The following is a 24,650-nucleotide window of genomic DNA, read 5'->3' as shown; positions in this document are numbered from 1 at the left end:
TCCTTACATTCGTGTCATCTCGAAACGCTCATACCGCTGAGGAATTGTGTTTTCGTTCTACACAGCCGCTGCCTCTTGCTGCTTCCCACCCATTCGTTACATGCAAGCCTTTACGAGACCGACCAAGTAGAGATTGGGAATCAAGACCACACACTTTGTGCATTCGAAATCGAAGGCAGGGCGTCCCTCGCCGCATTTGCTACGATGGCGATTTGCTACTTCTGCAGAAGCGGCGGCGTCGACGACGACGACGACGCTCGCGAGAGGCTCTGTGATATTTGAAAAACACATGTAAAAAATATAATTCAGACTGCCGCCTCCCACCCTACGCTGTACCGCTTTGGAAAATGCTTTATCTGCGACATTCGCCTCAATCACATCTGAGAGTAATTCTAAATAAAACACCTGTTGCTAATTGTTCGTCGTTCCAGACACTGCTTGCTATACGGCCACGACGCGCAACTGATTTCGAAAATTCGTTTGCCTCCTGTGAGGATCGAACTCACGACCCCTGGTTTACTAGACCAGTGCTCTGCCACTGAGCTAAAGAGGCGCGGCCTAGCGGTAGTTTTGCGTACTTCGTGCTTACGCTCGTCTGGATCATCAGGCTTAAGCTGACAACACTTCATATTACCGACTAATATTTGCAGCTATGGCGCACCATTACTGCTTGGCTACACATCTCACACGTAACCGATGTGCTCTCCAACCAACACCACTTACATTTCAGAACATGTCTTTGACACATGTCTACGAAATCACCTTCACCTTCAGATACACTTCCTTGCGACTGATGGAGACGTAGGCAAAGTTTTAAGTTGCTATTTCCATTACGTCACATTGATCAGAGAAACGGTAATTTACATCTGCAGCGGAACAAAATTACGTTCCGCCCAGCGTGGGGCTCGAACCCACGACCCTGAGATTAAGAGTCTCATGCTCTACCGACTGAGCTAGCCGGGCTGCGTCGGTGACTACGTGTCGGGTCGCACGACACACAGTTCTCGTTTCGGTGGGGTGGTCCCATACAGAATCTCTCCATGCTGCCTAATGTTTTCCTAGCGTCACACACGTCACGTACTTCAGTTTTATTTCATAATCATTTCTGAGAGGTACAGGAATTGCATGAAAACCTGCAGCGCTAGTGGTGTCAAAATTAACACACATATTTGATTTGACTCAGAAGCCGAACGGGTTACTTTCCGACGCTGTCTTAGATGCGCAAATGCCAGCCAAAACTCGCGGTGACGGCACTCAGCCGACCATTTCGCTAGATAACACCGTTCTGGCTGTGTGTGTATCAAGCTCAAGTGCATCTCCAAGCAGGAAATGGACAACAGCAACATTCAGACGATTTCGTACTGCTCAATAGCTACACTAAAACGGTGTGTTTCTTTTGCAGAATTGGAAAAACACGACCGTGACAGGATTCGAACCTGCAATCTTCGGATCCGAAGTCCGACGCCTTATCCATTAGGCCACACGGTCACTGGCCGCCAAGTATTCCTTACATTCGTGTCATCTCGAAACGCTCATACCGCTGAGGAATTGTGTTTTCGTTCTACACAGCCGCTGCCTCTTGCTGCTTCCCACCCATTCGTTACATGCAAGCCTTTACGAGACCGACCAAGTAGAGATTGGGAATCAAGACCACACACTTTGTGCATTCGAAATCGAAGGCAGGGCGTCCCTCGCCGCATTTGCTACGATGGCGATTTGCTACTTCTGCAGAAGCGGCGGCGTCGACGACGACGACGACGACGCTCGCGAGAGGCTCTGTGATATTTGAAAAACACATGTAAAAAATATAATTCAGACTGCCGCCTCCCACCCTACGCTGTACCGCTTTGGAAAATGCTTTATCTGCGACATTCGCCTCAATCACATCTGAGAGTAATTCTAAATAAAACACCTGTTGCTAATTGTTCGTCGTTCCAGACACTGCTTGCTATACGGCCACGACGCGCAACTGATTTCGAAAATTCGTTTGCCTCCTGTGAGGATCGAACTCACGACCCCTGGTTTACTAGACCAGTGCTCTGCCACTGAGCTAAAGAGGCGCGGCCTAGCGGTAGTTTTGCGTACTTCGTGCTTACGCTCGTCTGGATCATCAGGCTTAAGCTGACAACACTTCATATTACCAACTAATATTTGCAGCTATGGCGCACCATTACTGCTTGGCTACACATCTCACACGTAACCGATGTGCTCTCCAACCAACACCACTTACATTTCAGAACATGTCTTTGACACATGTCTACGAAATCACCTTCACCTTCAGATACACTTCCTTGCGACTGATGGAGACGTAGGCAAAGTTTTAAGTTGCTATTTCCATTACGTCACATTGATCAGAGAAACGGTAATTTACATCTGCAGCGGAACAAAATTACGTTCCGCCCAGCGTGGGGCTCGAACCCACGACCCTGAGATTAAGAGTCTCATGCTCTACCGACTGAGCTAGCCGGGCTGCGTCGGTGACTACGTGTCGGGTCGCACGACACACAGTTCTCGTTTCGGTGGGGTGGTCCCATACAGAATCTCTCCATGCTGCCTAATGTTTTCCTAGCGTCACACACGTCACGTACTTCAGTTTTATTTCATAATCATTTCTGAGAGGTACAGGAATTGCATGAAAACCTGCAGCGCTAGTGGTGTCAAAATTAACACACATATTTGATTTGACTCAGAAGCCGAACGGGTTACTTTCCGACGCTGTCTTAGATGCGCAAATGCCAGCCAAAACTCGCGGTGACGGCACTCAGCCGACCATTTCGCTAGATAACACCGTTCTGGCTGTGTGTGTATCAAGCTCAAGTGCATCTCCAAGCAGGAAATGGACAACAGCAACATTCAGACGATTTCGTACTGCTCAATAGCTACACTAAAACGGTGTGTTTCTTTTGCAGAATTGGAAAAACACGACCGTGACAGGATTCGAACCTGCAATCTTCGGATCCGAAGTCCGACGCCTTATCCATTAGGCCACACGGTCACTGGCCGCCAAGTATTCCTTACATTCGTGTCATCTCGAAACGCTCATACCGCTGAGGAATTGTGTTTTCGTTCTACACAGCCGCTGCCTCTTGCTGCTTCCCACCCATTCGTTACATGCAAGCCTTTACGAGACCGACCAAGTAGAGATTGGGAATCAAGACCACACACTTTGTGCATTCGAAATCGAAGGCAGGGCGTCCCTCGCCGCATTTGCTACGATGGCGATTTGCTACTTCTGCAGAAGCGGCGGCGTCGACGACGACGACGACGACGCTCGCGAGAGGCTCTGTGATATTTGAAAAACACATATAAAAAATATAATTCAGACTGCCGCCTCCCACCCTACGCTGTACCGCTTTGGAAAATGCTTTATCTGCGACATTCGCCTCAATCACATCTGAGAGTAATTCTAAATAAAACACCTGTTGCTAATTGTTCGTCGTTCCAGACACTGCTTGCTATACGGCCACGACGCGCAACTGATTTCGAAAATTCGTTTGCCTCCTGTGAGGATCGAACTCACGACCCCTGGTTTACTAGACCAGTGCTCTGCCACTGAGCTAAAGAGGCGCGGCCTAGCGGTAGTTTTGCGTACTTCGTGCTTACGCTCGTCTGGATCATCAGGCTTAAGCTGACAACACTTCATATTACCAACTAATATTTGCAGCTATGGCGCACCATTACTGCTTGGCTACACATCTCACACGTAACCGATGTGCTCTCCAACCAACACCACTTACATTTCAGAACATGTCTTTGACACATGTCTACGAAATCACCTTCACCTTCAGATACACTTCCTTGCGACTGATGGAGACGTAGGCAAAGTTTTAAGTTGCTATTTCCATTACGTCACATTGATCAGAGAAACGGTAATTTACATCTGCAGCGGAACAAAATTACGTTCCGCCCAGCGTGGGGCTCGAACCCACGACCCTGAGATTAATAGTCTCATGCTCTACCGACTGAGCTAGCCGGGCTGCGTCGGTGACTACGTGTCGGGTCGCACGACACACAGTTCTCGTTTCGGTGGGGTGGTCCCATACAGAATCTCTCCATGCTGCCTAATGTTTTCCTAGCGTCACACACGTCACGTACTTCAGTTTTATTTCATAATCATTTCTGAGAGGTACAGGAATTGCATGAAAACCTGCAGCGCTAGTGGTGTCAAAATTAACACACATATTTGATTTGACTCAGAAGCCGAACGGGTTACTTTCCGACGCTGTCTTAGATGCGCAAATGCCAGCCAAAACTCGCGGTGACGGCACTCAGCCGACCATTTCGCTAGATAACACCGTTCTGGCTGTGTGTGTATCAAGCTCAAGTGCATCTCCAAGCAGGAAATGGACAACAGCAACATTCAGACGATTTCGTACTGCTCAATAGCTACACTAAAACGGTGTGTTTCTTTTGCAGAATTGGAAAAACACGACCGTGACAGGATTCGAACCTGCAATCTTCGGATCCGAAGTCCGACGCCTTATCCATTAGGCCACACGGTCACTGGCCGCCAAGTATTCCTTACATTCGTGTCATCTCGAAACGCTCATACCGCTGAGGAATTGTGTTTTCGTTCTACACAGCCGCTGCCTCTTGCTGCTTCCCACCCATTCGTTACATGCAAGCCTTTACGAGACCGACCAAGTAGAGATTGGGAATCAAGACCACACACTTTGTGCATTCGAAATCGAAGGCAGGGCGTCCCTCGCCGCATTTGCTACGATGGCGATTTGCTACTTCTGCAGAAGCGGCGGCGTCGACGACGACGACGACGACGCTCGCGAGAGGCTCTGTGATATTTGAAAAACACATGTAAAAAATATAATTCAGACTGCCGCCTCCCACCCTACGCTGTACCGCTTTGGAAAATGCTTTATCTGCGACATTCGCCTCAATCACATCTGAGAGTAATTCTAAATAAAACACCTGTTGCTAATTGTTCGTCGTTCCAGACACTGCTTGCTATACGGCCACGACGCGCAACTGATTTCGAAAATTCGTTTGCCTCCTGTGAGGATCGAACTCACGACCCCTGGTTTACTAGACCAGTGCTCTGCCACTGAGCTAAAGAGGCGCGGCCTAGCGGTAGTTTTGCGTACTTCGTGCTTACGCTCGTCTGGATCATCAGGCTTAAGCTGACAACACTTCATATTACCGACTAATGTTTGCAGCTATGGCGCACCATTACTGCTTGGCTACACATCTCACACGTAACCGATGTGCTCTCCAACCAACACCACTTACATTTCAGAACATGTCTTTGACACATGTCTACGAAATCACCTTCACCTTCAGATACACTTCCTTGCGACTGATGGAGACGTAGGCAAAGTTTTAAGTTGCTATTTCCATTACGTCACATTGATCAGAGAAACGGTAATTTACATCTGCAGCGGAACAAAATTACGTTCCGCCCAGCGTGGGGCTCGAACCCACGACCCTGAGATTAAGAGTCTCATGCTCTACCGACTGAGCTAGCCGGGCTGCGTCGGTGACTACGTGTCGGGTCGCACGACACACAGTTCTCGTTTCGGTGGGGTGGTCCCATACAGAATCTCTCCATGCTGCCTAATGTTTTCCTAGCGTCACACACGTCACGTACTTCAGTTTTATTTCATAATCATTTCTGAGAGGTACAGGAATTGCATGAAAACCTGCAGCGCTAGTGGTGTCAAAATTAACACACATATTTGATTTGACTCAGAAGCCGAACGGGTTACTTTCCGACGCTGTCTTAGATGCGCAAATGCCAGCCAAAACTCGCGGTGACGGCACTCAGCCGACCATTTCGCTAGATAACACCGTTCTGGCTGTGTGTGTATCAAGCTCAAGTGCATCTCCAAGCAGGAAATGGACAACAGCAACATTCAGACGATTTCGTACTGCTCAATAGCTACACTAAAACGGTGTGTTTCTTTTGCAGAATTGGAAAAACACGACCGTGACAGGATTCGAACCTGCAATCTTCGGATCCGAAGTCCGACGCCTTATCCATTAGGCCACACGGTCACTGGCCGCCAAGTATTCCTTACATTCGTGTCATCTCGAAACGCTCATACCGCTGAGGAATTGTGTTTTCGTTCTACACAGCCGCTGCCTCTTGCTGCTTCCCACCCATTCGTTACATGCAAGCCTTTACGAGACCGACCAAGTAGAGATTGGGAATCAAGACCACACACTTTGTGCATTCGAAATCGAAGGCAGGGCGTCCCTCGCCGCATTTGCTACGATGGCGATTTGCTACTTCTGCAGAAGCGGCGGCGTCGACGACGACGACGACGACGCTCGCGAGAGGCTCTGTGATATTTGAAAAACACATGTAAAAAATATAATTCAGACTGCCGCCTCCCACCCTACGCTGTACCGCTTTGGAAAATGCTTTATCTGCGACATTCGCCTCAATCACATCTGAGAGTAATTCTAAATAAAACACCTGTTGCTAATTGTTCGTCGTTCCAGACACTGCTTGCTATACGGCCACGACGCGCAACTGATTTCGAAAATTCGTTTGCCTCCTGTGAGGATCGAACTCACGACCCCTGGTTTACTAGACCAGTGCTCTGCCACTGAGCTAAAGAGGCGCGGCCTAGCGGTAGTTTTGCGTACTTCGTGCTTACGCTCGTCTGGATCATCAGGCTTAAGCTGACAACACTTCATATTACCGACTAATATTTGCAGCTATGGCGCACCATTACTGCTTGGCTACACATCTCACACGTAACCGATGTGCTCTCCAACCAACACCACTTACATTTCAGAACATGTCTTTGACACATGTCTACGAAATCACCTTCACCTTCAGATACACTTCCTTGCGACTGATGGAGACGTAGGCAAAGTTTTAAGTTGCTATTTCCATTACGTCACATTGATCAGAGAAACGGTAATTTACATCTGCAGCGGAACAAAATTACGTTCCGCCCAGCGTGGGGCTCGAACCCACGACCCTGAGATTAAGAGTCTCATGCTCTACCGACTGAGCTAGCCGGGCTGCGTCGGTGACTACGTGTCGGGTCGCACGACACACAGTTCTCGTTTCGGTGGGGTGGTCCCATACAGAATCTCTCCATGCTGCCTAATGTTTTCCTAGCGTCACACACGTCACGTACTTCAGTTTTATTTCATAATCATTTCTGAGAGGTACAGGAATTGCATGAAAACCTGCAGCGCTAGTGGTGTCAAAATTAACACACATATTTGATTTGACTCAGAAGCCGAACGGGTTACTTTCCGACGCTGTCTTAGATGCGCAAATGCCAGCCAAAACTCGCGGTGACGGCACTCAGCCGACCATTTCGCTAGATAACACCGTTCTGGCTGTGTGTGTATCAAGCTCAAGTGCATCTCCAAGCAGGAAATGGACAACAGCAACATTCAGACGATTTCGTACTGCTCAATAGCTACACTAAAACGGTGTGTTTCTTTTGCAGAATTGGAAAAACACGACCGTGACAGGATTCGAACCTGCAATCTTCGGATCCGAAGTCCGACGCCTTATCCATTAGGCCACACGGTCACTGGCCGCCAAGTATTCCTTACATTCGTGTCATCTCGAAACGCTCATACCGCTGAGGAATTGTGTTTTCGTTCTACACAGCCGCTGCCTCTTGCTGCTTCCCACCCATTCGTTACATGCAAGCCTTTACGAGACCGACCAAGTAGAGATTGGGAATCAAGACCACACACTTTGTGCATTCGAAATCGAAGGCAGGGCGTCCCTCGCCGCATTTGCTACGATGGCGATTTGCTACTTCTGCAGAAGCGGCGGCGTCGACGACGACGACGACGACGCTCGCGAGAGGCTCTGTGATATTTGAAAAACACATGTAAAAAATATAATTCAGACTGCCGCCTCCCACCCTACGCTGTACCGCTTTGGAAAATGCTTTATCTGCGACATTCGCCTCAATCACATCTGAGAGTAATTCTAAATAAAACACCTGTTGCTAATTGTTCGTCGTTCCAGACACTGCTTGCTATACGGCCACGACGCGCAACTGATTTCGAAAATTCGTTTGCCTCCTGTGAGGATCGAACTCACGACCCCTGGTTTACTAGACCAGTGCTCTGCCACTGAGCTAAAGAGGCGCGGCCTAGCGGTAGTTTTGCGTACTTCGTGCTTACGCTCGTCTGGATCATCAGGCTTAAGCTGACAACACTTCATATTACCGACTAATATTTGCAGCTATGGCGCACCATTACTGCTTGGCTACACATCTCACACGTAACCGATGTGCTCTCCAACCAACACCACTTACATTTCAGAACATGTCTTTGACACATGTCTACGAAATCACCTTCACCTTCAGATACACTTCCTTGCGACTGATGGAGACGTAGGCAAAGTTTTAAGTTGCTATTTCCATTACGTCACATTGATCAGAGAAACGGTAATTTACATCTGCAGCGGAACAAAATTACGTTCCGCCCAGCGTGGGGCTCGAACCCACGACCCTGAGATTAAGAGTCTCATGCTCTACCGACTGAGCTAGCCGGGCTGCGTCGGTGACTACGTGTCGGGTCGCACGACACACAGTTCTCGTTTCGGTGGGGTGGTCCCATACAGAATCTCTCCATGCTGCCTAATGTTTTCCTAGCGTCACACACGTCACGTACTTCAGTTTTATTTCATAATCATTTCTGAGAGGTACAGGAATTGCATGAAAACCTGCAGCGCTAGTGGTGTCAAAATTAACACACATATTTGATTTGACTCAGAAGCCGAACGGGTTACTTTCCGACGCTGTCTTAGATGCGCAAATGCCAGCCAAAACTCGCGGTGACGGCACTCAGCCGACCATTTCGCTAGATAACACCGTTCTGGCTGTGTGTGTATCAAGCTCAAGTGCATCTCCAAGCAGGAAATGGACAACAGCAACATTCAGACGATTTCGTACTGCTCAATAGCTACACTAAAACGGTGTGTTTCTTTTGCAGAATTGGAAAAACACGACCGTGACAGGATTCGAACCTGCAATCTTCGGATCCGAAGTCCGACGCCTTATCCATTAGGCCACACGGTCACTGGCCGCCAAGTATTCCTTACATTCGTGTCATCTCGAAACGCTCATACCGCTGAGGAATTGTGTTTTCGTTCTACACAGCCGCTGCCTCTTGCTGCTTCCCACCCATTCGTTACATGCAAGCCTTTACGAGACCGACCAAGTAGAGATTGGGAATCAAGACCACACACTTTGTGCATTCGAAATCGAAGGCAGGGCGTCCCTCGCCGCATTTGCTACGATGGCGATTTGCTACTTCTGCAGAAGCGGCGGCGTCGACGACGACGACGACGACGCTCGCGAGAGGCTCTGTGATATTTGAAAAACACATGTAAAAAATATAATTCAGACTGCCGCCTCCCACCCTACGCTGTACCGCTTTGGAAAATGCTTTATCTGCGACATTCGCCTCAATCACATCTGAGAGTAATTCTAAATAAAACACCTGTTGCTAATTGTTCGTCGTTCCAGACACTGCTTGCTATACGGCCACGACGCGCAACTGATTTCGAAAATTCGTTTGCCTCCTGTGAGGATCGAACTCACGACCCCTGGTTTACTAGACCAGTGCTCTGCCACTGAGCTAAAGAGGCGCGGCCTAGCGGTAGTTTTGCGTACTTCGTGCTTACGCTCGTCTGGATCATCAGGCTTAAGCTGACAACACTTCATATTACCGACTAATATTTGCAGCTATGGCGCACCATTACTGCTTGGCTACACATCTCACACGTAACCGATGTGCTCTCCAACCAACACCACTTACATTTCAGAACATGTCTTTGACACATGTCTACGAAATCACCTTCACCTTCAGATACACTTCCTTGCGACTGATGGAGACGTAGGCAAAGTTTTAAGTTGCTATTTCCATTACGTCACATTGATCAGAGAAACGGTAATTTACATCTGCAGCGGAACAAAATTACGTTCCGCCCAGCGTGGGGCTCGAACCCACGACCCTGAGATTAAGAGTCTCATGCTCTACCGACTGAGCTAGCCGGGCTGCGTCGGTGACTACGTGTCGGGTCGCACGACACACAGTTCTCGTTTCGGTGGGGTGGTCCCATACAGAATCTCTCCATGCTGCCTAATGTTTTCCTAGCGTCACACACGTCACGTACTTCAGTTTTATTTCATAATCATTTCTGAGAGGTACAGGAATTGCATGAAAACCTGCAGCGCTAGTGGTGTCAAAATTAACACACATATTTGATTTGACTCAGAAGCCGAACGGGTTACTTTCCGACGCTGTCTTAGATGCGCAAATGCCAGCCAAAACTCGCGGTGACGGCACTCAGCCGACCATTTCGCTAGATAACACCGTTCTGGCTGTGTGTGTATCAAGCTCAAGTGCATCTCCAAGCAGGAAATGGACAACAGCAACATTCAGACGATTTCGTACTGCTCAATAGCTACACTAAAACGGTGTGTTTCTTTTGCAGAATTGGAAAAACACGACCGTGACAGGATTCGAACCTGCAATCTTCGGATCCGAAGTCCGACGCCTTATCCATTAGGCCACACGGTCACTGGCCGCCAAGTATTCCTTACATTCGTGTCATCTCGAAACGCTCATACCGCTGAGGAATTGTGTTTTCGTTCTACACAGCCGCTGCCTCTTGCTGCTTCCCACCCATTCGTTACATGCAAGCCTTTACGAGACCGACCAAGTAGAGATTGGGAATCAAGACCACACACTTTGTGCATTCGAAATCGAAGGCAGGGCGTCCCTCGCCGCATTTGCTACGATGGCGATTTGCTACTTCTGCAGAAGCGGCGGCGTCGACGACGACGACGACGACGCTCGCGAGAGGCTCTGTAATATTTGAAAAACACATGTAAAAAATATAATTCAGACTGCCGCCTCCCACCCTACGCTGTACCGCTTTGGAAAATGCTTTATCTGCGACATTCGCCTCAATCACATCTGAGAGTAATTCTAAATAAAACACCTGTTGCTAATTGTTCGTCGTTCCAGACACTGCTTGCTATACGGCCACGACGCGCAACTGATTTCGAAAATTCGTTTGCCTCCTGTGAGGATCGAACTCACGACCCCTGGTTTACTAGACCAGTGCTCTGCCACTTTTTTTTTTTTTTTTTTTTTTGCCGTAATCTTCTCATGTTAGTAGCGTGCGCGGGACTATATGTTATTATATGTTATATGTTTTTTTTTTTATTTATTTTTTTTTTATTTTTTTTTTTTTTTTTATTGTGTTGTTTACTTTTTTTTCCTTTTTGTTCCTTTATTGTTCCTTATTTTTTTTTTTTTTTTTTTTTTTTTTATTTAAAGCTTGGTTAGTTCGAGCGCCATTGGGTAGTTGGCAAAAAGTATTTTATATCTGGGGTTGCTGACAATTTGTGTCGCTTTACTTACACTGTAGATTCTGAAATCATCATACGTATCGTCTTTTCTTTTAGTCATAATATAATCTATTGTATGGCCTGCCAACCAGGTCCACATATTCCGCTTCGACGGGGGGAAAAGGTCGTTATCAGGCTGCAGTATCATCTCGGGTGTTATTGCCGTGATCGTAGTTCTCCCGACCAGCGCCAGTTGCCGCCGACACCATTCCCATATCTTTTTATTTTCCCCACAGATACATCTGTGCTGCAGTGTATCTATGAGGTCGCAGTCGCTGCACTTCTCGGTGGGTGCCAACTTGATTCTGTGGAGCTTTTCCTTAGTAGAAATTGTTTCGTTCACTACCTTGTACCACGTGGATCTGATGCCCGTATCCAGAACCGTATTAGTTATGTTCTTCCAGACCTTGGACCACCGTATATGTGGGTGCTTGATTTCCATTCTGTTCGTTCGACCATTGTCGTTCAGATACTTATACAGCTCTGCTGTTGTTTTGTCGCGTAAGACAGTGGTCTGCCGCCGAAGGTAACTCATGTCAAGGAAAAACCTCCTGATGTGATTGAATGTAGGCGGTATGGAGTCCAAGCGGACAGGGGCCTCTAAACTAATGGGCCTGTGTGACTCGATGACAGCTCTGAGTACACTGTGTGGGTATTCGTGATAAATTTGGAGAGTTCTATGTATCAGAAGTGCTCGACATTTAGTGTCAACATCGACCACACCAAGGCCCCCGTGACTGGGGGGGAGTGTCGTCACATTGATTCCCACTTTGAAGATATCACCTCGCCAGAGGTACCAACCGACAGCTGCCATCACCCGACTGGCTATTTTATCAATTATAGGTAGTATTTGGCCCACATACCAAATTTTCGATAAGATTTTGGTGTTTACAAAATGTACCCTTTCTAGTAAATTTTGTACTCTACTGTTATTCTGTTGCAGGCACGCTCTCGTCATGTTGAGAATGTCCCTCCAAGCCGCCGCTGTCGTTTTCAGAAGGCAACTGGACATTTTGAGACCGAGAAGTTTCAGATTGTCAGTTCGCTCATATTCGTCAGTCCCGTGGAAAGGGAACCCATTCCCCAAAGGCAGCAATTTTGTTTTACGTCTGTTGAGTTTCGAACCGGACGCTTGTTCAAAGTCCTGAACGATAGACTGCACGTCGCGAAGGTCATGTGCAGAAGTAAGCACTACCCCCACATCATCCGCATATGCAATGCAAGTAATGGTGCTGCCATATATATTTATTCCTGGGAGCTGTTGATTGATCCTCCTAATGAGTGGCTCTATCGCAATGACAAAAAGCGTCATGGACAAGGGACAGCCCTGGCGGATAGACTTCTCTATAGGAATTGAGTGCGTAAGATGTCCATTAACGTTGATCTTTGACGTGGCCCGGTTCAAAAGATTTTTAATCATCTGGACGAATTGGTCTCCAAATCCAAGATGGGTCATCAACTGAAAAAGGTAATGGTGTCGGATCCTGTCAAAGGCTTTATTAAGATCGAGTGCTAAAATTGCCGCTTCCAGACCTGTAGTTGCGCAGTAGCTGATGATCTCTCTGTAGTCAGTCAGACTCTTAATGATCGTGCGCCCAGGAACCGCCGCCGTCTGACTAGGGTGTATTATGTTAGGAAGGACTCGTTTGATCCTGGCTGCCATGACGCGGGCTACTATCTTGTAGTCCGTGTTAAGTAAACAAATGGGGCGGAGTTTATTCATGTCGTTACAGGGGTATTCTTTAGGGACGAGAACGATGATGCCGTCGTTGAAGCCTTCAGGTATATTTTGCCCTTCTTTAATTTCATTACATATTTCGACAAAACACCTTTCTAGCAAATACCAAAACTGTTTATAAAATTCCACCGGTAGCCCATCCGCACCAGGAGATTTATTTCCCTGCGCCTTTTGAAGCGCTGATGTGAGTTCTTGTGGGGTTATGTCCGCCACCAACAGGTCTACATCTGGTGGGTCCAGTCTTTCAGGTAGGCTAGTTTGCATACGTATCACAGACTCCTCGTCCGCGGGTTCCAAGGCATAAAGCTTAGTGTAGTATTCTGCTACACATGTCTTGATGCCGCCTTGATCGTTCACCTGGTTACCGTCCTCTGTCCGGAGACTACAGATCATTTTACGCTGTGCGCGACGCTTCTCTGCCCCAAGATGATATACCGAGGGTATTTCCCCCGCCGTGCTATGATGGTCCCTGGATCGGATCATAATACCTGCCATTCGTTTCCTCTTCAATGCCGTTAATTTCGCCTTGACTTTTTTAATTCGTAAAAAGGTGTCTGCTGTTGGACAATTGCTTTCATATAATTCCCGAAGGCAGCGGAAGTAAAATTCGAACATACTCTGTTGGTCGCGGTTTCGTTCATAACAGTACGTTTTTAAGCAACGGATGAGTTGAGGTTTCGCACATTTGTACCACCAGCATATGGTACTGGGGAAGTTCCGTCGTCGCCTGCTGCAGGTGCCCCACACGACTTCCATTCGTGTTCGCAAATCATCTTCTTGAAGAACAGCGACGTTGAGTTTCCACATGTTTCTGCCACGAAAGATGGTCTGTCGAGGCATTTTCAGGAGACAGTGATAGGCGAGATGGTCAGAAAAGTACACTGGCCACGTTTCAGGCCCACCGACATTTGCACATAAAGACTGTGTGACATAAATTCTATCAAGTCGACTGGACGACGTAGAAGTGTGGAATGTGAAGCAGGGACGGTCTCCATGAATGAGCTCCCACGTGTCAGTCAATCGCAACTCTCGTACGAGGCGGCCCAACTCCGCACTTTTATCAAAAGTCGGATGTTGATCTTTCCGCTTAAGCACGCAATTAAAGTCACCGGCTAAAACCATTCCCTCTCTAGCTCCTCTGATCAAATACAATAGGTCTTCGTCGTAAAAACGAGACCGTTGCTCTCGATTTTGGTGTCCGGAGGGGGCATAGATATTTACGAATCGAATCCCATTTATTGAACAAGATATTCCTCGGCCGCTTTCCAGCCGTTCAAAGTCAGATGCTACTATTCCATCCTTTAATAAGATGGCGGTGCCAGATGCGCTACGTAACGTTGTGTTTAAGAATACTGCATAACCTGCAATATTGGTCCGGAACCCACTAGCAACCTCTTGTAACAAAGCAATATCAACGTCAGCGCTATAGAGGTAATCCCGGAGACTATCGACCTTCTGTATCGACGTGATTTTATTTATGTTCAGTGTGGCGATTTTATAAGTTTGCAGATGTGACATGTAAGGGAAGACGATCCTTTTTGGTGGGGATGTTTCGTTGTGTTTAATAGAGTTACTGATTTAAGTATTGATCATGTCCCTTAGTCAACGCTTACTGCAAATCGTATCATTATCAAGCATCACCAGTTGGCTAGCATGTTGGTGGACCACCACTCCCTGACGTCCGGAAGTTAACATTTTGGGGTGTCTGAATCCCGTATGTTGTACGCCCATCCGTTATCTGCAGTGCACGAATTAGTAAAATTCCGAGTCCTCATCATCCTTCTCCCGCGTGAACCGATCGCCTCCGTGTTCCTCGCCGTCGGTCTTTCCCTCCATCGTAGTAGCTGTGGGTGCATGTCCGCGGTCTTCGACATCGTCTTCCATCTCCTGGGCCCAGTCCAGCAAGGAATCGTCTGTGCGTGTACGTTTCTTCTCCTCGACCATGTCTAATGATTGTTTATCCTTCTTCTTTGGAGGGCGTGTTCCCGAACCTGTAGAGCCAGATGCGTCCAAAATGTCCGGCGCACGGTCTGGCACGTCCTCCTTCCGTGATTTCTTGAGCGTCTTCGGGCTCTGTTGGCGGTGTTCCGACGACGTTTCGTGCATTATATGACAAAACTGCGTCGCCTTTTCTCTCAACGGTGGGGCACATGTTGCCGCCCCCGCATGAGCAATTCTGCGCTTTTTGGTGTCCTGGGACAGTATCGCTGAGGCATTCGCGTTTGTCTCCATCATGTCAATATCCGATAAGTCTACCTTCCCCTCGTCGTGTGTGCGCATCACATTATTTCGTTGTAAGTCGCCGTCCACCTTTGACACCTCGGTGCTTCCGACCGGCGAGATCTGAGCGTCAGTTGCTGGCAAATCCGGACGGGGGGTATCCAAACGTACTTCATGCTGCAATAGAGCCCCAGTAGCAGTACTGTCGTCCTCTGTAGTAGATGTGGTGGTCGGGGGTTGACGGAGTACCGCGGCATACCTCACGGGCAGTTGCGACATATTGGATTGCACTTTCGCCTCACCTACTGGTATTTGCGTCACGCGTCTTTGGGGACAATCAGTGCGGACATGTCCGGGAGAACCACATGCTGCGCATGTCCTCGGTTGACCATCATACATAACTATTGCTCTGTACCCGCAGACATTGATGTACGATGGTATATGCTTTTGTAAATCAATTTTCACTTGGCGAATACCATTCAACACCGGAAATTTATGCATAGTAGACCACTTCTCCGCGACATTAGAGAGAACTGTACCGTAAGGTTTGAGCACAGAGTTAATTTGTTCGGCTGTAATTTCGAATGGCAGTTCGAAAATGCGAACGGTCCTAAGACCTAAACCAGCTTGAGTAACTTGTACCTCTCCGATAGTACCGTCCGAATGTTTAAATTTTAGGGTCCCTCCACAAGATTCAACAATCTTATCACACGTGACAGCATTTTTGAACTTAAGATAAACTGTACTACTACAGATCGACAAGTGAATTCCAATAAGATCGTCCATATTCAGTTTCAAAGCGTCTTCTATAAAGTTCTCTACTTCAAAAGATGTCGGTCGAACTAAAGACTGGTCAAACATCAACTTCAATGTGTCTCTTCGTGGTGGTTGTGCCATTACAAATTTCTAACCATGAATCGTTGTTACAGGGAAACAAGTACGCTAAGCGGCGTAACACTCACCACAACAGTCACGGCCAGCGGCGGCGAGAGCGTAAACACAGCGCGTCCGCACAGCTCGCTCGCCGAAACCAGACTACTCGCCACTGAGCTAAAGAGGCGCGGCCTAGCGGTAGTTTTGCGTACTTCGTGCTTACGCTCGTCTGGATCATCAGGCTTAAGCTGACAACACTTCATATGACCGACTAATATTTGCAGCTATGGCGCACCATTACTGCTTGGCTACACATCTCACACGTAACCGATGTGCTCTCCAACCAACACCACTTACATTTCAGAACATGTCTTTGACACATGTCTACGAAATCACCTTCACCTTCAGATACACTTCCTTGCGACTGATGGAGACGTAGGCAAAGTTTTAAGTTGCTATTTCCATTTCGTCACATTGATCAGAGAAACGGTAATTTACATCTGCAGCGGAACAAAATTACGTTCCGCCCAGCGTGGGGCTCGAACCCACGACCCTGAGATTAAGAGTCTCATGCTCTACCGACTGAGCTAGCCGGGCTGCGTCGGTGACTACGTGTCGGGTCGCACGACACACAGTTCTCGTTTCGGTGGGGTGGTCCCATACAGAATCTCTCCATGCTGCCTAATGTTTTCCTAGCGTCACACACGTCACGTACTTCAGTTTTATTTCATAATCATTTCTGAGAGGTACAGGAATTGCATGAAAACCTGCAGCGCTAGTGGTGTCAAAATTAACACACATATTTGATTTGACTCAGAAGCCGAACGGGTTACTTTCCGACGCTGTCTTAGATGCGCAAATGCCAGCCAAAACTCGCGGTGACGGCACTCAGCCGACCATTTCGCTAGATAACACCGTTCTGGCTGTGTGTGTATCAAGCTCAAGTGCATCTCCAAGCAGGAAATGGACAACAGCAACATTCAGACGATTTCGTACTGCTCAATAGCTACACTAAAACGGTGTGTTTCTTTTGCAGAATTGGAAAAACACGACCGTGACAGGATTCGAACCTGCAATCTTCGGATCCGAAGTCCGACGCCTTATCCATTAGGCCACACGGTCACTGGCCGCCAAGTATTCCTTACATTCGTGTCATCTCGAAACGCTCATACCGCTGAGGAATTGTGTTTTCGTTCTACACAGCCGCTGCCTCTTGCTGCTTCCCACCCATTCGTTACATGCAAGCCTTTACGAGACCGACCAAGTAGAGATTGGGAATCAAGACCACACACTTTGTGCATTCGAAATCGAAGGCAGGGCGTCCCTCGCCGCATTTGCTACGATGGCGATTTGCTACTTCTGCAGAAGCGGCGGCGTCGACGACGACGACGACGCTCGCGAGAGGCTCTGTGATATTTGAAAAACACATGTAAAAAATATAATTCAGACTGCCGCCTCCCACCCTACGCCGTACCGCTTTGGAAAATGCTTTATCTGCGACATTCGCCTCAATCACATCTGAGAGTAATTCTAAATAAAACACCTGTTGCTAATTGTTCGTCGTTCCAGACACTGCTTGCTATACGGCCACGACGCGCAACTGATTTCGAAAATTCGTTTGCCTCCTGTGAGGATCGAACTCACGACCCCTGGTTTACTAGACCAGTGCTCTGCCACTGAGCTAAAGAGGCGCGGCCTAGCGGTAGTTTTGCGTACTTCGTGCTTACGCTCGTCTGGATCATCAGGCTTAAGCTGACAACACTTCATATTACCGACTAATATTTGCAGCTATGGCGCACCATTACTGCTTGGCTACACATCTCACACGTAACCGATGTGCTCTCCAACCAACACCACTTACATTTCAGAACATGTCTTTGACACATGTCTACGAAATCACCTTCACCTTCAGATACACTTCCTTGCGACTGATGGAGACGTAGGCAAAGTTTTAAGTTGCTATTTCCATTACGTCACATTGATCAGAGAAACGGTAATTTACATCTGCAGCGGAACAAAATTACGTCCCGCCCAGCGTGGGGCTCGAACCCACGACCCTGAGATTAAGAGTCTCATGCTCTACCGACTGAGCTAGCCGGGCTGCGTCGGTGACTACGTGTCGGGTCGCACGACACACAGTTCTCGTTTCGGTGGGGTGGTCCCATACAGAATCTCTCCATGCTGCCTAATGTTTTCCTAGCGTCACACACGTCACGTACTTCAGTTTTATTTCATAATCATTTCTGAGAGGTACAGGAATTGCATGAAAACCTGCAGCGCTAGTGGTGTCAAAATTAACACACATATTTGATTTGACTCAGAAGCCGAACGGGTTACTTTCCGACGCTGTCTTAGATGCGCAAATGCCAGCCAAAACTCGCGGTGACGGCACTCAGCCGACCATTTCGCTAGATAACACCGTTCTGGCTGTGTGTGTATCAAGCTCAAGTGCATCTCCAAGCAGGAAATGGACAACAGCAACATTCAGACGATTTCGTACTGCTCAATAGCTACACTAAAACGGTGTGTTTCTTTTGCAGAATTGGAAAAACACGACCGTGACAGGATTCGAACCTGCAATCTTCGGATCCGAAGTCCGACGCCTTATCCATTAGGCCACACGGTCACTGGCCGCCAAGTATTCCTTACATTCGTGTCATCTCGAAACGCTCATACCGCTGAGGAATTGTGTTTTCGTTCTACACAGCCGCTGCCTCTTGCTGCTTCCCACCCATTCGTTACATGCAAGCCTTTACGAGACCGACCAAGTAGAGATTGGGAATCAAGACCACACACTTTGTGCATTCGAAATCGAAGGCAGGGCGTCCCTCGCCGCATTTGCTACGATGGCGATTTGCTACTTCTGCAGAAGCGGCGGCGTCGACGACGACGACGACGCTCGCGAGAGGCTCTGTGATATTTGAAAAACACATGTAAAAAATATAATTCAGACTGCCGCCTCCCACCCTACGCCGTACCGCTTTGGAAAATGCTTTATCTGCGACATTCGCCTCAATCACATCTGAGAGTAATTCTAAATAAAACACCTGTTGCTAATTGTTCGTCGTTCCAGACACTGCTTGCTATACGGCCACGACGCGCAACTGATTTCGAAAATTCGTTTGCCTCCTGTGAGGATCGAACTCACGACCCCTGGTTTACTAGACCAGTGCTCTGCCACTGAGCTAAAGAGGCGCGGCCTAGCGGTAGTTTTGCGTACTTCGTGCTTACGCTCGTCTGGATCATCAGGCTTAAGCTGACAACACTTCATATTACCGACTAATATTTGCAGCTATGGCGCACCATTACTGCTTGGCTACACATCTCACACGTAACCGATGTGCTCTCCAACCAACACCACTTACATTTCAGAACATGTCTTTGACACATGTCTACGAAATCACCTTCACCTTCAGATACACTTCCTTGCGACTGATGGAGACGTAGGCAAAGTTTTAAGTTGCTATTTCCATTACGTCACATTGATCAGAGAAACGGTAATTTACATCTGCAGCGGAACAAAATTACGTCCCGCCCAGCGTGGGGCTCGAACCCACGACCCTGAGATTAAGAGTCTCATGCTCTACCGACTGAGCTAGCCGGGCTGCGTCGGTGACTACGTGTCGGGTCGCACGACACACAGTTCTCGTTTCGGTGGGGTGGTCCCATACAGAATCTCTCCATGCTGCCTAATGTTTTCCTAGCGTCACACACGTCACGTACTTCAGTTTTATTTCATAATCATTTCTGAGAGGTACAGGAATTGCATGAAAACCTGCAGCGCTAGTGGTGTCAAAATTAACACACATATTTGATTTGACTCAGAAGCCGAACGGGTTACTTTCCGACGCTGTCTTAGATGCGCAAATGCCAGCCAAAACTCGCGGTGACGGCACTCAGCCGACCATTTCGCTAGATAACACCGTTCTGGCTGTGTGTGTATCAAGCTCAAGTGCATCTCCAAGCAGGAAATGGACAACAGCAACATTCAGACGATTTCGTACTGCTCAATAGCTACACTAAAACGGTGTGTTTCTTTTGCAGAATTGGAAAAACACGACCGTGACAGGATTCGAACCTGCAATCTTCGGATCCGAAGTCCGACGCCTTATCCATTAGGCCACACGGTCACTGGCCGCCAAGTATTCCTTACATTCGTGTCATCTCGAAACGCTCATACCGCTGAGGAATTGTGTTTTCGTTCTACACAGCCGCTGCCTCTTGCTGCTTCCCACCCATTCGTTACATGCAAGCCTTTACGAGACCGACCAAGTAGAGATTGGGAATCAAGACCACACACTTTGTGCATTCGAAATCGAAGGCAGGGCGTCCCTCGCCGCATTTGCTACGATGGCGATTTGCTACTTCTGCAGAAGCGGCGGCGTCGACGACGACGACGACGCTCGCGAGAGGCTCTGTGATATTTGAAAAACACATGTAAAAAATATAATTCAGACTGCCGCCTCCCACCCTACGCCGTACCGCTTTGGAAAATGCTTTATCTGCGACATTCGCCTCAATCACATCTGAGAGTAATTCTAAATAAAACACCTGTTGCTAATTGTTCGTCGTTCCAGACACTGCTTGCTATACGGCCACGACGCGCAACTGATTTCGAAAATTCGTTTGCCTCCTGTGAGGATCGAACTCACGACCCCTGGTTTACTAGACCAGTGCTCTGCCACTGAGCTAAAGAGGCGCGGCCTAGCGGTAGTTTTGCGTACTTCGTGCTTACGCTCGTCTGGATCATCAGGCTTAAGCTGACAACACTTCATATTACCGACTAATATTTGCAGCTATGGCGCACCATTACTGCTTGGCTACACATCTCACACGTAACCGATGTGCTCTCCAACCAACACCACTTACATTTCAGAACATGTCTTTGACACATGTCTACGAAATCACCTTCACCTTCAGATACACTTCCTTGCGACTGATGGAGACGTAGGCAAAGTTTTAAGTTGCTATTTCCATTACGTCACATTGATCAGAGAAACGGTAATTTACATCTGCAGCGGAACAAAATTACGTCCCGCCCAGCGTGGGGCTCGAACCCACGACCCTGAGATTAAGAGTCTCATGCTCTACCGACTGAGCTAGCCGGGCTGCGTCGGTGACTACGTGTCGGGTCGCACGACACACAGTTCTCGTTTCGGTGGGGTGGTCCCATACAGAATCTCTCCATGCTGCCTAATGTTTTCCTAGCGTCACACACGTCACGTACTTCAGTTTTATTTCATAATCATTTCTGAGAGGTACAGGAATTGCATGAAAACCTGCAGCGCTAGTGGTGTCAAAATTAACACACATATTTGATTTGACTCAGAAGCCGAACGGGTTACTTTCCGACGCTGTCTTAGATGCGCAAATGCCAGCCAAAACTCGCGGTGACGGCACTCAGCCGACCATTTCGCTAGATAACACCGTTCTGGCTGTGTGTGTATCAAGCTCAAGTGCATCTCCAAGCAGGAAATGGACAACAGCAACATTCAGACGATTTCGTACTGCTCAATAGCTACACTAAAACGGTGTGTTTCTTTTGCAGAATTGGAAAAACACGACCGTGACAGGATTCGAACCTGCAATCTTCGGATCCGAAGTCCGACGCCTTATCCATTAGGCCACACGGTCACTGGCCGCCAAGTATTCCTTACATTCGTGTCATCTCGAAACGCTCATACCGCTGAGGAATTGTGTTTTCGTTCTACACAGCCGCTGCCTCTTGCTGCTTCCCACCCATTCGTTACATGCAAGCCTTTACGAGACCGACCAAGTAGAGATTGGGAATCAAGACCACACACTTTGTGCATTCGAAATCGAAGGCAGGGCGTCCCTCGCCGCATTTGCTACGATGGCGATTTGCTACTTCTGCAGAAGCGGCGGCGTCGACGACGACGACGACGCTCGCGAGAGGCTCTGTGATTTTTGAAAAACACATGTAAAAAATATAATTCAGACTGCCGCCTCCCACCCTACGCTGTACCGCTTTGGAAAATGCTTTATCTGCGACATTCGCCTCAATCACATCTGAGAGTAATTCTAAATAAAACACCTGTTGCTAATTGTTCGTCGTTCCAGACACTGCTTGCTATACGGCCACGACGCGCAACTGATTTCGAAAATTCGTTTGCCTCCTGTGAGGATCGAACTCACGACCCCTGGTTTACTAGACCAGTGCTCTGCCACTGAGCTAAAGAGGCGCGGCCTAGCGGTAGTTTTGCGTACTTCGTGCTTACGCTCGTCTGGATCATCAGGCTTAAGCTGACAACACTTCATATGACCGACTAATATTTGCAGCTATGGCGCACCATTACTGCTTGGCTACACATCTCACACGTAACCGATGTGCTCTCCAACCAACACCACTTACATTTCAGAACATGTCTTTGACACATGTCTACGAAATCACCTTCACCTTCAGATACACTTCCTTGCGACTGATGGAGACGTAGGCAAAGTTTTAAGTTGCTATTTCCATTACGTCACATTGATCAGAGAAACGGTAATTTACATCTGCAGCGGAACAAAATTACGTTCCGCCCAGCGTGGGGCTCGAACCCACGACCCTGAGATTAAGAGTCTCATGCTCTACCGACTGAGCTAGCCGGGCTGCGTCGGTGACTACGTGTCGGGTCGCACGACACACAGTTCTCGTTTCGGTGGGGTGGTCCCATACAGAATCTCTCCATGCTGCCTAATGTTTTCCTAGCGTCACACACGTCACGTACTTCAGTTTTATTTCATAATCATTTCTGAGAGGTACAGGAATTGCATGAAAACCTGCAGCGCTAGTGGTGTCAAAATTAACACACATATTTGATTTGACTCAGAAGCCGAACGGGTTACTTTCCGACGCTGTCTTAGATGCGCAAATGCCAGCCAAAACTCGCGGTGACGGCACTCAGCCGACCATTTCGCTAGATAACACCGTTCTGGCTGTGTGTGTATCAAGCTCAAGTGCATCTCCAAGCAGGAAATGGACAACAGCAACATTCAGACGATTTCGTACTGCTCAATAGCTACACTAAAACGGTGTGTTTCTTTTGCAGAATTGGAAAAACACGACCGTGACAGGATTCGAACCTGCAATCTTCGGATCCGAAGTCCGACGCCTTATCCATTACGCCACACAGTCACTGGCCGCCAAGTATTCCTTACATTCGTGTCATCTCGAAACGCTCATACCGCTGAGGAATTGTGTTTTCGTTCTACACAGCCGCTGCCTCTTGCTGCTTCCCACCCATTCGTTACATGCAAGCCTTTACGAGACCGACCAAGTAGAGATTGGGAATCAAGACCACACACTTTGTGCATTCGAAATCGAAGGCAGGGCGTCCCTCGCCGCATTTGCTACGATGGCGATTTGCTACTTCTGCAGAAGCGGCGGCGTCGACGACGACGACGACGCTCGCGAGAGGCTCTGTGATATTTGAAAAACACATGTAAAAAATATAATTCAGACTGCCGCCTCCCACCCTACGCCGTACCGCTTTGGAAAATGCTTTATCTGCGACATTCGCCTCAATCACATCTGAGAGTAATTCTAAATAAAACACCTGTTGCTAATTGTTCGTCGTTCCAGACACTGCTTGCTATACGGCCACGACGCGCAACTGATTTCGAAAATTCGTTTGCCTCCTGTGAGGATCGAACTCACGACCCCTGGTTTACTAGACCAGTGCTCTGCCACTGAGCTAAAGAGGCGCGGCCTAGCGGTAGTTTTGCGTACTTCGTGCTTACGCTCGTCTGGATCATCAGGCTTAAGCTGACAACACTTCATATTACCGACTAATATTTGCAGCTATGGCGCACCATTACTGCTTGGCTACACATCTCACACGTAACCGATGTGCTCTCCAACCAACACCACTTACATTTCAGAACATGTCTTTGACACATGTCTACGAAATCACCTTCACCTTCAGATACACTTCCTTGCGACTGATGGAGACGTAGGCAAAGTTTTAAGTTGCTATTTCCATTACGTCACATTGATCAGAGAAACGGTAATTTACATCTGCAGCGGAACAAAATTACGTCCCGCCCAGCGTGGGGCTCGAACCCACGACCCTGAGATTAAGAGTCTCATGCTCTACCGACTGAGCTAGCCGGGCTGCGTCGGTGACTACGTGTCGGGTCGCGCGACACACAGTTCTCGTTTCGGTGGGGTGGTCCCATACAGAATCTCTCCATGCTGCCTAATGTTTTCCTAGCGTCACACACGTCACGTACTTCAGTTTTATTTCATAATCATTTCTGAGAGGTACAGGAATTGCATGAAAACCTGCAGCGCTAGTGGTGTCAAAATTAACACACATATTTGATTTGACTCAGAAGCCGAACGGGTTACTTTCCGACGCTGTCTTAGATGCGCAAATGCCAGCCAAAACTCGCGGTGACGGCACTCAGCCGACCATTTCGCTAGATAACACCGTTCTGGCTGTGTGTGT

General features: G+C 48.1%; 37 non-coding genes across 37 annotated transcripts; all 37 read right to left on the bottom strand.

The window, feature by feature from the left end:
- Positions 1-481: 481 nt before the first annotated feature.
- On the bottom strand, positions 482-553 carry Trnat-agu. Its single transcript has one exon. It is a non-coding gene; the product is annotated as a tRNA-Thr (tRNA).
- A 337-nt stretch (positions 554-890) lies between these two features.
- On the bottom strand, positions 891-963 carry Trnak-cuu. Its single transcript has one exon. It is a non-coding gene; the product is annotated as a tRNA-Lys (tRNA).
- Positions 964-1,415: 452 nt separating this feature from the next.
- On the bottom strand, positions 1,416-1,488 carry Trnar-ucg. Its single transcript has one exon. It is a non-coding gene; the product is annotated as a tRNA-Arg (tRNA).
- A 500-nt stretch (positions 1,489-1,988) lies between these two features.
- Positions 1,989-2,060, bottom strand: Trnat-agu. The gene has a single exon. It is a non-coding gene; the product is annotated as a tRNA-Thr (tRNA).
- A 337-nt stretch (positions 2,061-2,397) lies between these two features.
- Trnak-cuu lies at positions 2,398-2,470 on the bottom strand. Its single transcript has one exon. It is a non-coding gene; the product is annotated as a tRNA-Lys (tRNA).
- Positions 2,471-2,922: 452 nt separating this feature from the next.
- Trnar-ucg lies at positions 2,923-2,995 on the bottom strand. Its single transcript has one exon. It is a non-coding gene; the product is annotated as a tRNA-Arg (tRNA).
- A 500-nt stretch (positions 2,996-3,495) lies between these two features.
- Positions 3,496-3,567, bottom strand: Trnat-agu. Its single transcript has one exon. It is a non-coding gene; the product is annotated as a tRNA-Thr (tRNA).
- Positions 3,568-3,904: 337 nt separating this feature from the next.
- Trnan-auu lies at positions 3,905-3,977 on the bottom strand. Its single transcript has one exon. It is a non-coding gene; the product is annotated as a tRNA-Asn (tRNA).
- A 452-nt stretch (positions 3,978-4,429) lies between these two features.
- Trnar-ucg lies at positions 4,430-4,502 on the bottom strand. Its single transcript has one exon. It is a non-coding gene; the product is annotated as a tRNA-Arg (tRNA).
- A 500-nt stretch (positions 4,503-5,002) lies between these two features.
- On the bottom strand, positions 5,003-5,074 carry Trnat-agu. The gene has a single exon. It is a non-coding gene; the product is annotated as a tRNA-Thr (tRNA).
- Positions 5,075-5,411: 337 nt separating this feature from the next.
- Positions 5,412-5,484, bottom strand: Trnak-cuu. Its single transcript has one exon. It is a non-coding gene; the product is annotated as a tRNA-Lys (tRNA).
- Positions 5,485-5,936: 452 nt separating this feature from the next.
- On the bottom strand, positions 5,937-6,009 carry Trnar-ucg. The gene has a single exon. It is a non-coding gene; the product is annotated as a tRNA-Arg (tRNA).
- Positions 6,010-6,509: 500 nt separating this feature from the next.
- Positions 6,510-6,581, bottom strand: Trnat-agu. The gene has a single exon. It is a non-coding gene; the product is annotated as a tRNA-Thr (tRNA).
- A 337-nt stretch (positions 6,582-6,918) lies between these two features.
- Positions 6,919-6,991, bottom strand: Trnak-cuu. The gene has a single exon. It is a non-coding gene; the product is annotated as a tRNA-Lys (tRNA).
- Positions 6,992-7,443: 452 nt separating this feature from the next.
- Trnar-ucg lies at positions 7,444-7,516 on the bottom strand. Its single transcript has one exon. It is a non-coding gene; the product is annotated as a tRNA-Arg (tRNA).
- Positions 7,517-8,016: 500 nt separating this feature from the next.
- Positions 8,017-8,088, bottom strand: Trnat-agu. The gene has a single exon. It is a non-coding gene; the product is annotated as a tRNA-Thr (tRNA).
- Positions 8,089-8,425: 337 nt separating this feature from the next.
- Positions 8,426-8,498, bottom strand: Trnak-cuu. The gene has a single exon. It is a non-coding gene; the product is annotated as a tRNA-Lys (tRNA).
- Positions 8,499-8,950: 452 nt separating this feature from the next.
- On the bottom strand, positions 8,951-9,023 carry Trnar-ucg. The gene has a single exon. It is a non-coding gene; the product is annotated as a tRNA-Arg (tRNA).
- A 500-nt stretch (positions 9,024-9,523) lies between these two features.
- Trnat-agu lies at positions 9,524-9,595 on the bottom strand. Its single transcript has one exon. It is a non-coding gene; the product is annotated as a tRNA-Thr (tRNA).
- Positions 9,596-9,932: 337 nt separating this feature from the next.
- On the bottom strand, positions 9,933-10,005 carry Trnak-cuu. Its single transcript has one exon. It is a non-coding gene; the product is annotated as a tRNA-Lys (tRNA).
- A 452-nt stretch (positions 10,006-10,457) lies between these two features.
- Trnar-ucg lies at positions 10,458-10,530 on the bottom strand. Its single transcript has one exon. It is a non-coding gene; the product is annotated as a tRNA-Arg (tRNA).
- A 6,191-nt stretch (positions 10,531-16,721) lies between these two features.
- Trnak-cuu lies at positions 16,722-16,794 on the bottom strand. The gene has a single exon. It is a non-coding gene; the product is annotated as a tRNA-Lys (tRNA).
- A 452-nt stretch (positions 16,795-17,246) lies between these two features.
- Trnar-ucg lies at positions 17,247-17,319 on the bottom strand. Its single transcript has one exon. It is a non-coding gene; the product is annotated as a tRNA-Arg (tRNA).
- Positions 17,320-17,816: 497 nt separating this feature from the next.
- Positions 17,817-17,888, bottom strand: Trnat-agu. The gene has a single exon. It is a non-coding gene; the product is annotated as a tRNA-Thr (tRNA).
- A 337-nt stretch (positions 17,889-18,225) lies between these two features.
- Trnak-cuu lies at positions 18,226-18,298 on the bottom strand. Its single transcript has one exon. It is a non-coding gene; the product is annotated as a tRNA-Lys (tRNA).
- Positions 18,299-18,750: 452 nt separating this feature from the next.
- Positions 18,751-18,823, bottom strand: Trnar-ucg. Its single transcript has one exon. It is a non-coding gene; the product is annotated as a tRNA-Arg (tRNA).
- A 497-nt stretch (positions 18,824-19,320) lies between these two features.
- Positions 19,321-19,392, bottom strand: Trnat-agu. Its single transcript has one exon. It is a non-coding gene; the product is annotated as a tRNA-Thr (tRNA).
- Positions 19,393-19,729: 337 nt separating this feature from the next.
- On the bottom strand, positions 19,730-19,802 carry Trnak-cuu. Its single transcript has one exon. It is a non-coding gene; the product is annotated as a tRNA-Lys (tRNA).
- Positions 19,803-20,254: 452 nt separating this feature from the next.
- Positions 20,255-20,327, bottom strand: Trnar-ucg. Its single transcript has one exon. It is a non-coding gene; the product is annotated as a tRNA-Arg (tRNA).
- Positions 20,328-20,824: 497 nt separating this feature from the next.
- Positions 20,825-20,896, bottom strand: Trnat-agu. Its single transcript has one exon. It is a non-coding gene; the product is annotated as a tRNA-Thr (tRNA).
- Positions 20,897-21,233: 337 nt separating this feature from the next.
- Positions 21,234-21,306, bottom strand: Trnak-cuu. The gene has a single exon. It is a non-coding gene; the product is annotated as a tRNA-Lys (tRNA).
- Positions 21,307-21,758: 452 nt separating this feature from the next.
- Trnar-ucg lies at positions 21,759-21,831 on the bottom strand. The gene has a single exon. It is a non-coding gene; the product is annotated as a tRNA-Arg (tRNA).
- Positions 21,832-22,328: 497 nt separating this feature from the next.
- On the bottom strand, positions 22,329-22,400 carry Trnat-agu. Its single transcript has one exon. It is a non-coding gene; the product is annotated as a tRNA-Thr (tRNA).
- A 337-nt stretch (positions 22,401-22,737) lies between these two features.
- Positions 22,738-22,810, bottom strand: Trnak-cuu. Its single transcript has one exon. It is a non-coding gene; the product is annotated as a tRNA-Lys (tRNA).
- Positions 22,811-23,262: 452 nt separating this feature from the next.
- On the bottom strand, positions 23,263-23,335 carry Trnar-ucg. Its single transcript has one exon. It is a non-coding gene; the product is annotated as a tRNA-Arg (tRNA).
- Positions 23,336-23,832: 497 nt separating this feature from the next.
- On the bottom strand, positions 23,833-23,904 carry Trnat-agu. Its single transcript has one exon. It is a non-coding gene; the product is annotated as a tRNA-Thr (tRNA).
- Positions 23,905-24,241: 337 nt separating this feature from the next.
- On the bottom strand, positions 24,242-24,314 carry Trnak-cuu. Its single transcript has one exon. It is a non-coding gene; the product is annotated as a tRNA-Lys (tRNA).
- Between the last annotated feature and the right edge of the window lie 336 nt (positions 24,315-24,650).

The sequence above is a fragment of the Schistocerca americana genome, chromosome 7 (genome assembly GCF_021461395.2).
Source record: "Schistocerca americana isolate TAMUIC-IGC-003095 chromosome 7, iqSchAmer2.1, whole genome shotgun sequence".
NCBI lineage: Eukaryota > Metazoa > Arthropoda > Insecta > Orthoptera > Acrididae > Schistocerca > Schistocerca americana.
Note: the sequence above shows the minus strand (reverse complement) of the source record. Positions and strands in the feature narration are given on the sequence as shown.